The sequence below is a fragment of the Podarcis erhardii genome (genome assembly GCF_964252035.2).
Source record: "Podarcis erhardii genome assembly, chromosome: 15".
NCBI lineage: Eukaryota > Metazoa > Chordata > Lepidosauria > Squamata > Lacertidae > Podarcis > Podarcis erhardii.
In genome coordinates, this window is record NC_138505.1 from 9505821 (window position 1) to 9518785 (window position 12965).

General features: G+C 51.2%; 1 protein-coding gene across 6 annotated transcripts in view; it reads left to right on the top strand.

Moving 5' to 3' along the window:
• ZBTB7B (zinc finger and BTB domain containing 7B) overlaps positions 1-12965 on the top strand; it is a 56359-nt gene that overhangs the window by 16253 nt on the left and 27141 nt on the right. The window contains exon 1 of one of the 6 annotated variants that reach the window (XM_081841085.1): positions 8032-8682. The exons of 3 other annotated variants lie outside the window; for them this stretch is intronic. The gene's annotated coding sequence lies outside the window, so the exon portion shown is untranslated. Of the gene's footprint in view, positions 1-8031; positions 8683-8839; positions 9212-12965 lie in introns of those variants that run through there. 2 more of the 6 variants (XM_081841083.1, XM_081841084.1) reach the window with 2 other exon arrangements.

Genomic DNA, 12965 nt, shown 5'->3' on the forward strand with positions numbered 1-12965 from the left:
CATGTCCCACGGAGGACCTTATGGTCTTCAAATAAAAGCATCTTGGAGGTCTCAGGCCACAGGGAGGTTAGACTGGCCTCAACCAGAGCCAGGGCCTTTTCCACTGTGGCCCCAGCCTGGTGGAACGTGCTCTCACAAGAGACCAGGGCCCTGCGAGATTTGGCATCTTTCCGCAAGGCCTGCAAGATGGAGCTGTTCCACCAGGCCTTTGGTCAGGGTTCAGTCTGACTCATTTTCTCTTTGTATAAGAACAAGCACGAAGGAGGTTTCCCAGCCTGTTCACAGGTCCTTATAATATCAGTGGAAAACAGTTGGTCCTGTCTAGTATTAACCGCTTTCAGTTTTAACCTGAGGATTATCATTTGTCCAGCTTTAACTTTAATTTATTTGAATTATTTTTGGGGTGCATTTTAATCAATTGACTGCTTGTTTTTATGCATATTGTATTATTTATATGATGTTAGCTGTTCTGAGGCCAGGGAAGGCGGGGTAAAAATAAAAAAATATTATTATTATTGCAGGGATAGTATATACCACCTCCAAGTAGCAGGTGGATGAGAATGAAGCAGCAAGCTGTTGGCTAGCGTTGCTAAATATGGAGCTTCTGGTTGCCAGGGCAGTATACCCCCTGAATAGCAGGCGGGCGAGGATAAAACAGGAGGGGACTGTCGTTGCCCTTTGTGCTTTGGGGCAAAATGTTGAGGCAAAGCCCATGGTGCAGAAGAGAACCTCTGAAAGTTGGATGCCTCAGGCTGACCTTGCAGAACCTCCATGGATGGGGGCAGTCTACCCTGGAACGCCAGCAGGGACAGAAACACAGGCCTCTCCTCTTTCCGCCCCACCCCAGAGACACCTAGACCTGCTTCTGTCAGGAACGGGACTTGGTGGCCCTGATCCCAAGCCTCATTGTTGCACAGAGGGACAGGGAGGTGTGGGGTGTCGCGGTTTGTGGCTATGCGCCGCTAGCCGGTCCTTGAGACGGCCTCAGCCATCCTGTTGCCATCTTAGGCATCGTTGCGCAAGGGAGTTGCAGCGCAAGCGGGCAACCGCCTCTTCTTCCCTTTCCACCGCCGTGGCTGTTTTGGGGGCTACACCCTTGTGTCCTGGGCTCACCCTCTGGGACGAATGCTCAAGCGCATTTGAAGCGCATAGGGAGAGGTCCCTGGGTGCTGGTGGGAGGGAGAAATTGCCTTATATGGAGAGAGTCAGGCCACTGGGGCCTTTCCATATAAAGCAAGATTCTAGTCCTCAGGTTTCTGAATAAAGGGCTGATTTAAACAGGAAGCTGCTTTACTCCAGATCAGGCCGTCGTGCATCAAGCTCGTTATTTGTCTACATTAGCAAAGCAAACACTCTGCAGAGTCGCTGGGGCAGCCCTGCCAGATGGGCGGGGTATCAATAATAAAATTAGTATTAGTATTTTAAAAACCCCGCTGTGGTCCCTTGACTTGATCACATCTCCTTCGAGAAATAGACTTGAAGAGAGCCTGTCATTAGCTTGAGGAACAGGTTCATCTATTCGTTATTTATTCTTTCATTTATACCCCATTATATACTGTATTTTTCGCTCTATAAGACGCACCAGACCACAAGACGCACCTAGTTTTGGGAGGAGGAAAACAAGAAAAAAAATATTCTGAATCTTAGAAGCCAGAACAGCAAGAGGGATCGCTGCGCAGCGAAAGCAGTAATCCCTCTTGCTGTTCTGGCTTCTGTGATAGCTGCGCAGTCTGCATTCGCTCCATAAGACGCACACACATTTCCCCTTACTTTTTAGGAGGGGAAAAAGTGAGTCTTATAGAGCAAAAAATATGGTATTTCTTCCCAGGATCTCAAAGTGGCGGGTGTGGTTCTCTCTTTTCACAACACCCCTGCGAGGTAGCCTTGCCCTGGCCTAGGCCTTACCAAAGGCCGAGTGCCATTCCCTTGCAGCCTAGGGGTATAGTATAGGAACCTTTCATTTTCTTTTTTTTTTAAAGTAGCTCTCCCACTTCTAAATTAACCTTATTTTCAGCCGTTTGGGGCCCCTTATCTCAATGGGCCACACAACGGCCCTCCAGAGCGGACTGGCGCTATCTCTAGGCCGCACTTGGAACGGGAAGGGTGGGAGAGAGCCGAGTCTGTTGGGTGGGAGACGACAATTCGCTTTCGCCCCTGTGCCCTCGTTGGGCATGCTGCCATCTCCTCTGCTCACCCTCCTCCGAATAAACCCATTGAAAGGAACGGGCCTCAGTTAGCCGTGCGCATTCACCTTAATGGGTGCTGACTCTCAAGTAGGACCACCATTGGCTATGGACATTAGGACACCATTTTGGAGCCATCGGGCCTGGAGTCTTGCATGTCCCCACTCTCAAGACATATTGGTGCAGTGGTTAGAGTTCTGGACAAGGACCTGGGAAGAGACCAGGGTTCAAATCCCACCCATGGGAGGGGTGTCAGTCGCTCTCTCTTGCCTATCCCACCTCGCAAGGTTGTTGTGGGAATTAAACCCAGGAGGGGGGAGAGCCACTTACGCCACCTCCTTGGAGGAAAAGGCAGGAAATGAACGTTATCCCTGGGATACCTCAGCTTGGTAGAGCATGAGACTCTTAATCTCAGGGCTGTGGGTTCGAGTCTCACGTTGGGCAAAAAAGGGGGTTGGGCTAGATGACCCTTGGTGTCCCTTCCAACTCGACAGTTCTGTGATTCTGTGAAATGGGCCCAGGGCGTGTTGGTGCCTGGGATCCTGCCCAGAGGCAGTTGTGCCCACCCCATGCCTCTTGCAAAACGGAGCGTGTTTTTCATTTCCCGAGGTGCATGTCGTCCGATGCCCTTCCAGCCTATCCCAGCCCTGTTAGCAATCCCACCCCCCTTTTGCAAGCCCCCACGCAGCAGTTCCTCTTTCATATCAGCTGCTCTTCTTAAGTGGGTAGTAAACGGACAATCTTATTTCCTCGTTCCCTTGCGCTCTCTCTCTCTCTCTTTCGTTCTCTGTTTTCTTCCCCCACCTGGGTGGGTTCTTGTCCAGCTGGCTTGTTCATTTTTTCCTCACCGGGGTTGAGGGGTGGGAGGGAAGCGGTCTGCCTCCCCACGCTGCAGCTGTGGGCGAAAGAAGAATCGGAAGCCTGCCTGGGGAACCCAGGTGTCCGGGCCGAGGCACCTGTTTGGTGGTGAGCAGATTAAGGGACTTCCCTCCCTGCTCCCACCCACAGACTTAGAGACTAAGGGCCCATCTGCACTGAACATTTAAAGCAGGGTCACGGCTTTGCCAAAGGAATCCTGGGAACTGTAGTTTGCAAAAGGGTGCTGAGGCCTGTTAGGACCTACAGTTCCCAGAGTGGTTTGAACAGTCAATCCCTCTTCCTAGGGGACTCTGGGAACGTGTCCAGAGGAGGGCAACCAAAATGGTCAAAGGCCTGGAAACGATGCCTTATGAGGAACGGCTAAGGGAGCTGGGCATGTTTAGCCTGGAGAAGAGGAGGTTAAGGGGTGATAGGATAGCCATGTTCAAATATGTAAAAGGATGTCACATAGAGGAGGGAGAAAGGTTGTTTTCTGCTGCTCCAGAGAAGCGGACACGGAGCAATGGATCCAAACTACAAGAAAGAAGATTCCACCTAAACATTAGGAAGAACTTCCTGACAGTAAGAGCTGTTCGACAGTGGAATTTGCTGCCAAGGAGTGTGGTGGAGTCTCCTTCTTTGGAGGTCTTTAAGCAGAGGCTTGACAACCATATGTCAGGAGTGCTCTGATGGTGTTTCCTGCTTGGCAGGGGGTTGGACTCAATGGCCCTTGTGGTCTCTTCCAATTCTATGATTCTATGATTCTATGATTCTATTCTATGGGAACTGTGGCTCTGTGAGGGGAATGGGTGGTCTCCAAAGAACTCTCAGCACCCATAGCAAACTACAGTTTCCCAGGGGAAGCCACGGCTATTTAAAGTGGTATGGAACTGCTTTAAATGTGTAGTGCAGACGGCGGGTGTAACTTTGTTAGTTTGCTTTCTATCGGACTGAGTTCTGGTCATAGCTGTCAACTTACAGATTTGAAAATAAGGGACCAGCAGCCTCAAAAATAAGGGATCCACAATTACTTTGATAAAATACATATTTTGTTGCGTGCAAATGGCTTTAGATACCTATTAGGTCCATAAATCACCATATAGCATATATTCAACACAAAAAACAGCAACAATTTGTTGTTGACAAAGCACAGCTGGACATAGAAAGGGCCCCATTACCTTCAATAGCTTATTTAAGGGACATCATCAATAAGGGACAGCAGTGGGACATGGTGCTGGGATAAGGGACTGTCCCACCAAATAAGGGACGCTTGACAGCTATGGTTCTGGTTTGTCTGTTTTTTAAAAAACAGATTTGAGGGTTGGCAGAGTCCCAGGGCAAAGTTACCCATAGGCAGCTGACTTATTTGGTCACGGGTGTGTTGTTTCACACACACACACACACACACACACACACACACAGTGTTCGACTGGGACTATGGAGACCCAGGTTCAAATTCTCACCCAGTTGAGGGACTTTGGGCTGACTCCTGACCTACCTCATAGGGTTGTTGTGAAGATAAAACAAGAGTGGGAAGCAGCTCCTGGGAGGAAAGGTGGAATAGAAATGAAAACACACAAAGCCGCTGCTTTTTCCATATCACACACTCACAACCTGCATCTGGTCAGGTACTACCAGCAGACAAACCCGAACTCAGAGCATCTGGTTGGCAATTGTGAGAACAGGATACTAGGCTGGCCTGATCTAGAAGCCTCGCCTTACGTTCTGATAGGGGCATAAACCAGCTCAGATTATTTTGATGGGTGAATAGCCGCAAGAGCCGTCTAGAGCCTCCTGTTTCAGGAGCAGTCTACCTCATTCTCAGTTGCAAGGGAGGAGAGTTGCTATTGAGCTCAAGGTCCTCCTGCTCAACCTCTGTGAGAACAGGATGCTGGGATTAGACGCGGCCTGATCCTGCTGGGCTCTTCTTAGTTTCTTGCGACCTTCCGCAAACCAGATCTGCAGAAGGCTAGGACCAGAGCACCTCCTTTGAGGGGCCTAACTGGAGCCCACTTCCAGTGCCAGGCTGCAAAATGATGTGTTTCTGAGCATGTTCAGAGTTCAAATGCCACATCCCTCCTGTGAGGGGTCTGGGCATTCCTCCCAGGAAGCTCTCGACACGAGCACCTTTACGAAATTACCCACCTAGTACTTGCCAGGACAAGGGAAGGGAGATTTTTATTTTATTTTATTTTATTATTTTATTTTATTTTATTTTATTTTATATTTTATTTTTTATTTTATTTTTTATTTTATTTTTTATTTTATATTTCATTTCATTTCATTTCATTTCATTTCATTTCATTTCATTTTATTTTATTTTATTTTATTTTATTTTATTTTATTTACCTTCCAACAAAATCTTGATTTGACGAAACCAGACAGGGAGCGTCCTCTCCAGAGCATGTCCCTTGCCACTAACCCTGGAGAGTCGCTATCAGTCACTGATGACAGTCCTGAGGTCGATGGACCAGATTCTGACTCGGTAGAAGGCAACCACCTATGTTCTTTTGACTAATGGTCCAAACTTCCTAGGTTCCAGTTTAAATCATCCCTTGATGCAAAACCATGAGGACTAGGAACTTCTAATTTGGCAGAGGGAGTTCCTGGAAAGAACATAAGGACACAGGAAGAGCCCTGCTGGGAAACCAGAGCTCAGTGGCCTTGCATGCAGGAGGTCCTGAGTTCAAGTCCCGGCATCTCCAGGTAGGGCTGAGGACGTCCCCTGCCCGAAACCTTAGACAGATGCTGCCAGTCCATGCAGGCAACACTGAGCTCTATGGACCAGTGGTCTGCCTGTTTATAAGGCAGCCCCGTCCTATATCTGGTGCCAGGCCTGTCTCTCCTTGCCATCTCCCCTGGCGCAGTTCTGTGCCCGCCTTGCCCCATCTGTTCAGGAGGGAAGAAGCCCTTTCTGCTGGCGCCGTTGCTACCCTGCAGGCTGAGTCAAGCCAGCACTTTCGGGGAGGGACCTGGGTGGGGGCGCGGCTTGGCTCAGCAGGGGCAGCGCCCACCTTGCCAGGCCGCTCGGCAGAGCAGGTTGGGGCACGCCGGCTTGGCTCAGCCCCGCCAGGTGACACAACGCGGCTCGGAGAAGTGGGGCAGGAGGCAAGGAAGTAGGGCGAGGAGCGAGGCTGGTGGTGGACACCCTTTCTGGGTCGCTTGGGGCAGGTGGCGTAATGATGTCTCTCCCCCCCCCACCCCACCCCCGTGATTCCCGGCGGGTGGTATTCAGAGGTACGTCGCCGCTCCTGGCAGCAGAGGGAGAGCGTCACCATCGTGGCTGGCAGCTGTCCGTCTCCCGGGATTTGGCCACCAAGTGGGTGGCGATCTCTGCACTTTGTGGCAGGGAGTTCCAGAGGGGAATTCTAAGCAGAACCTCCATATTCCAAGGCAGTGTCTCTCGTTCTTGCTTCTTTCTTGCTTTCCCCCCTCTTGCAGTCCATTTTTCCTCACCCGAGGGAGATTTGGGAGAAAAAAAGGATCACCAGGGTTGTGATTTGAGGCAGGATAAATGAGAGATTCCTTCCCTCTTCTTCTCTCCAAAGATTTGGTTCAACCTTTGTGGAAGGAGGAGGGGACTCTGAAGCATGTGCAGAGTGCACTTTCCACACCGCAAAGCACCCATTTGCTAGCATCTGTTGGTTGGTGCTTGATATAAGTGTCTGTGTGGAGGGGTCATCCTTGCTCGCCTCCACCCCCTCACCTACCCTGGTGTTTCACAGGTGGAAATAGGGTCAAAATCCTTGTTGCCTGAGATTCTTGTTCAGAACATCTGCATGCCCAGCCAGCAACATGTGGCTGAAGGCTCTCTTCCCCTTTCTGTATGCTGTTGACCAGATGTTTTGCTAGACTACAAATCCCATCGTCCTTGACCATTGGCCAGACTGGCTGGGGGCTTATGGGAGTCCAAGAACATTGGTCAAACTACAATTCCCAGCATCCCCGGCCATTGGCCATATTGGCTAGGGGGCTCATGGGAGCTGGAGTCCGAGAACATTGTCGAACTACAACTCCCAGCATCCTTGGGGGCTGATAGGAACTAGAGTCCTCCTGCTAGGCGCCTCCGCTGCGTAGATTTATCCGTCCTACCCTGTTCAAAAAGCCAAGAGGGTCTTTGCTGCCACCTCCTTGAGGGTTTGAAACAAACCAAAACCGCAATTGCCTGCTGCCAAGACGAGCCCGGGCATTGTGCGATGTGACTGGCTGTGCGGTGGCGCTCTTGTGTGTGTGTCTTAACACGCATGTGTCCTGGAGACGAGACCCGCCCGCTTCTAAGATGTTAACTCCCAGAGATCCTGGCAAAGAGTTGCAGCCTTGAAGCAGGGAGTCACACATAGCAAAATCTGAACAGGACACCCCCCCCCCAAAAAAAACCCAGAAAATGATTTTACTTATATATTCATAACATTTAATCCTCCGTCCTTCTCCTCCAAGGAGCTCAAAGCAACGTACAGAATTCCCCCCCTCCCTCCACACTAACCCTGCGAGGTAGGTTAGGCTGGAAGATGGTAACTGGCCCATTGTGACCCCAGTGAGCGTCATGGCCAAGTGTGGATTCGAACCCGGGTCTTTCCCGTCCTTGTCCATCTTAACCATCGCAATCGGGTGTGGGGGAGTGGAGGGCCGCATTCTGTTCTGGGCAGCCTGCCAAGGGCCGTGTGTGCTGGCGGTGGGCGGGGCCAGAGGCAAAAGTGGGCGGGGCAGCAAATATAAATTTTGCCTTTGAGCATGGGGCTAATTTCTACACTTGCTCACTTCTCTCTCCCTCTCTCTCTCTCTCTCTTTCTCTCTCTCTCCAGGCGAGTAAATAAGGCATGTTTTAGTTGACATTCCCGCATTTCAGGGGGTTGGACTAGATGACGCTGAGGACCCTTTCCAATTCTATGATCAGAGCTGAAAGGCACATTCTGGCCAGGCAGAAACACTCAAGCAGTGTGTGAAGCCAAGGACCAGCGGAGGGGGGGGAGTGTTGCCTGGGGAGAGTCCTGAGGGCCAGATAGCGATATCTCGAGGGCCATATTCAACCCCTGAGCCCGGGGCTCCCCACCCCAGAGCTAAGAGGCCTCCACTGACTTTTGTATGCATGTGTCTGTTTGCGAGTTCTACGGCTCACCGCTTCTGCAGCAGCCTCTGGAGTTGGCTGGCCATTAATGGAACCTCCCACTTCAGGGGCAGTCTACCTCCAAGTGCCAGCTACTCAGCGCATGCCAGAAGGAAAGGCGGAGGAGGAGGGCGGCTCTTCCTTTCATATGCCTTTCGGAAGGCTTCGCGGCCTAGGCTTGCCAACTTCCGAAACGGCCTCCGCGGCTGTGCCTTTTTTTGGGAACGGGATGATCTGTAGTCAGGCATGTGTGCTTTGATCCATGCGCCGTGGGACGCCACGCGGTCTCTCTCTCACACGCTGATTTCCACAGATTGAAGCACAGGAGCTGCCCAAGCCATGCCTTCCAGGACAGTTGGCAACCCTGCTTTGTGTTTATACGGACGGAGCACAGAGTCTGCGAGGAGCTTGTGTGTGCATGTGAATGCCAAAGGACTCCCCGCCTCGCTTTTCTTACAAGCTTCTCTTAAATTATCTGCTTGCTGATCAGCCTCAGGTAGCTTCTGTGCTCACCACAACTGCTTTTCCCGCACCTGGGTGGGTGAGTGGGTTTAGAGGCGAGGCCTCCAAACCGGCGCGATTTCCCAATAAATGTCATGAGCAGCCATTTCACATTTTCAGAGGGGTCCCTGCACCTCTTGCCTTGCGTCCAAACGACCCTGCGAGGCAAGCACGTGGCGTTGTCCCCCTCACCCTCAATGGGGGGGGGGGTGGGAAATGCCGAGGGATGCGCACGGCGAGATTCGAACCCGGGACTGTTTCCTGACTTGTAGCCTTCGCTGCACTTGGCTGGCTGCTCGCTGGTGGTGGTTAGTGTGTGTGTGTTTTTCCAGGTGGGTGCCTTTCCGGGGAGCAGGGAAAAAGCAGGGTGAACCCCCCTGCCGGGCTCTCCGTTCGAGGCTGGAGAGCATGGCAAAGGGTTAAGAAGGTTTGAGGGTGGGGTGCTCACAACCTGGGGTGTGGGCGTTTCCTCCTGTTTGAGGTGGGATCCTGCCTGCCTGCCTGCCTGCCTGGCTCAGAACTGTTTGCTCCTTCGAGAGAGTGAGAGAGAGAGAGGGGGAGAGAGGTAAGTGGCGAGGATGAATTGCCAGGGGTGGCTGAGGGATGTGTTTAGGCAAAGGGGGGCTTGGAGAACGGGCGCTCCAGGTGCCAGCCCTCCTGAGATCAGCCTTTGAGGGTTCGCTGGCAGCCTCTCCGCCAGAAATGTGTGCCCGCTTGGCAGGGTTCTACGGAGAGGTTCCAGAACCAAGCAGAACTGGTCGAAGGGCCCTGCAAAAGTGTCGGAGGCTGTAATTTTAGCCCTTTCCGGAAGCTATAGGTGCTGGGTTCGGGTGGTGGCAAAGGGGGGGCCCCTCTCCCTCCCCCTTGCTACCCTCTTGGGGCAGCTTGGCAAGGGGTTTCTGCCCCCCAGCTGTGGGGCCTGGCTGTTTTGAGGCGACGGGGGGCCTCTGCTTTTACGTTCCGAAGATGATGAAATTATGTGTGTTTGTGTGTGTGTTTCAGTATCAAACATAACCTAGGCAAGTGGCTGTTTTTGGCATCCTTTAACCACCCCGTCGTATCTGCAACCAAGCCCCCCAGTGTGTATCCTAGCCCCCCACATTTCCACCACATGCTTTGGGGTCTCTGTGGTTTTTATTCCCTCCCCATTTTGTAATATATGATTTCCGCTTGGGTAGTTTTCCAAAGTGTGTCAGTTGCCGCATCCCCTTGGAATTCTCCCCCCCCCCCCCAGATCGAGTGGGGTGTGTGTGCTGTGCTCTTTCTGTGGGGTGCTTTCCCTTCCTCTATCTCCTGCTGTCAGAGGATTCCTTCAGTAACTGGAATCCATCGTCTCCTTCCATAATTGAAATTTGGCACAAACTGATTCACCCTTGGAGAGGCGTTGGTGGGAGGGGAGGAGAATGAGCTCTGGTAGGACTTTCATATCTCCGGTGTTGTGGCACAGGTTTTGCTTGCTTGCTTCCTTGAAATCCTCTGGATTTAGTTTGACACCTCAGCCATGCTTCTAGTCCTCTGTGTGTGTGTGTTTGCGGGGGAGAAACTGCAGAGATCTGTGAAAAGCTTTTCCGGTGCCATCGTCATGTTTTGCGAGGGGAACTCCGCTTTCTGTAGTTCAGTTTCCTTCTTTCTTTATTAAATGGCAAGTTGGCAGATTTTCTTTTTTAATATACGTAGATTCTATCAGCAAAGTTACTTCAACATAAACCCATTTTGCACAACTCCCGTGTTTCTGTTTCAATTCGTCCTGTTCATCTCCGGTTTCCCACTCCCAACCTCTCCTTGCCCACCGAAAAAGTACCCTATTTTTTGCTCTATAAGACTCACTTTTTCCCTCCTAAAAAGTAAGGGGAAATGTGTGTGCGTCTTATGGAGCGAATGCAGGCTGCGCAGCTATCCCAGAAGCCAGAACAGCAAGAGGGATCGCTGCGCAGCGATCCCTCTTGTTGTTCTGGCTTCTGAAACTCAGAATATTTTTTTTCTTGTTTTCCTCCTTCAAAAACCAGGTGCGTCTTATGGTCTGGTGCGTCTTATAGAGCAAGAAATACGGTAATCTCAAAAATTTATGAAGGGCAACCAGATTACTATTAGGGTGGATGAGTCCAAGTTCAGAATTTTCATATTATTATAATAATTATTAAATTTCTTACCAACCACCACCAGAAAGCAGACAGCCCTTCACCAGCAGGTCCCAGGGGATGTTGCGACCATTTCAAATCTGGTATTAAAAATAGTTTAAACTGATTATAGTCTCAGGAACAGGGTGGGCCTTGAAAGCACACACCTCAGATGTTGTAGGCCAGAGTCGAATCATTGAATTGTGGATTGGAAGGGACCCAAGGGACATCTAGTCCAACCCCCGCAATGCAGGAAGCTCAGCTAAAGATGTGTGCCTTCAGCATCCCCAGAAAGCTGTGCGGTGGAGAAGCCAGGCATACCTCTGTGGGGAGGGAGTCCCGCAACTGAGGGGCTGCCACCGAAAAGGCCCTCTCGTTTGCCACTGCCATCCCAAACAACTGAGGGGGATGGAATTACCAAGGTGCTCCCCCAAGGAGGGTCTGTGGGGAAGGGCGAGGCCTCTCAGATATTTGGAGCCTAAGTTACCTAGGTCTTTGGGTGCTGGCATTTATTAGCACCTTGAATCGGGCCCGGAAACGGAAATTTTCCGGTCGCAGTTGAAATCGGGCCTTAAACGGGCAGTCAGTGCTGATTTCCGCATCTGTGCAAAGATGTTTTTTTACAACTCATCAGAGATGTGGCTGGGAAATGATGTGAAACCCATCCTAGGTTGAAGTTGGGTCTTGTTGTCCCAGGAAAGGTGGTTGGCTAGGGGCTTAATATGCATGCAGGTAGCTACAAATTCTGCTGTCCATCTCTCAGCACTGCGGTTTGCAGGTTGGGAGCCCATTCGTAGTGCTCAGGGGACCAATCCTGTTTTTACCACCCTGAGCACCTGGAAGTGTGCAATGTAGCAAAGCTTGGGGGAAGGAAGAGACATAACCACTTTCCTCCGCTGCTGTGCCGCCCGACCCACGCTGCAAAAGGATGTCGGTTTTTATTTTCTCAAAAGAGGTTTTGTCAGGGTGTAGGAAGCTGCCCTGTACAGAATCGGGTCCTCGGTCCGTCAAGCTCAGTATTGTGATTGCTGACGGGGCAGCTGTGTACCTGTCCTTACCTGCAGCTAGCAACAAAATTATCCAGTTTGTCCAGTCCTCCTTTAAAGCCATCCACGACAGTGGCCACCGTTGCAGGTTTGATCCCTGTCTGGGACAGCTGGATATTCCTGCAATGCAGAGGGTTGGACGAGATGGTCCTCTACAATTCTCAGATTCTGCATGGAGGTTTCTGGGTACCAGGTTTGGCGACCGCAGTTTAAAAACCCCTGCCTTACCTCCATATTGAGTACCATTTCCATTTCGACCTGTTCTTTTCTCCTTGCTTATTGGGACAAGTGAACTGCTGTAAGAGCAAGCTACAGCCAAGTGATGTAATTGAGATCAGCGAGTCGTAGTGTTGGAAGAGGGGCTCCATGGGTCATCTAGCCCAACCCGCTTTGCGAGTGGACATTCTGTTGTGGCGACCTAGATTCAAGGTGCCATTTGGCACCAACTTATATACCCGAGTTTCTAACACTAAACTTGAGCAACTGGTATTCAGAGGCACTGCCTCCAACAGAGGAGGGGAAACACAACCGTTGTGGCTTGCAGCCATCAGTAGCCTTTGCCTCCCTGGATTTGCCTGGCCCCGCGTTTAATGCCATCAAAAGTTAGTGGTCGTTGCTTACCTCCAGTAGGAGCAACGTCAGAGCCTTTGGATCAGCCTACTCTACATGGACTTGCGTAAGACGGCATGCTCCCCCTCTTCCAAATTTCTCCCTGTCTTACCAAAGACCCAGGAACCCATTTGCAATGCATTGGTGCCCCTGATGAGATCTTGGTGCCGTCACAGGTAGCAATAGGGAAACACCTGAGTCGTTCGCCATGTGAGAAGCTGGGGTGAAACATCCGGGAAAGTTTGGACAGGGATAGGAAACTCGACGGGTCCTGCAGTCCCCAAATATTAGCTGTGTGGGCCTGTGGGTGCTTTTGCCCAGTCATTTCCAAACTTGCTTCAAGAAGTGGTGCCCGTGCATTGAGGAGGAATACAGGAAGCTGCAATAGAGTGAGTCCATCTAGCACAGGGTTCCCTGCACTGACTGGCAGCAGCCCTCTAGGATTTCAAGCAGCCCTACTTGGAGACGCAATTGGGGGCTGAACCTGGGACCTTCTGCCTGCAAGGCTCTACGACTGAGCTATGGCACTTCTCCCAAAGGAGGAGGA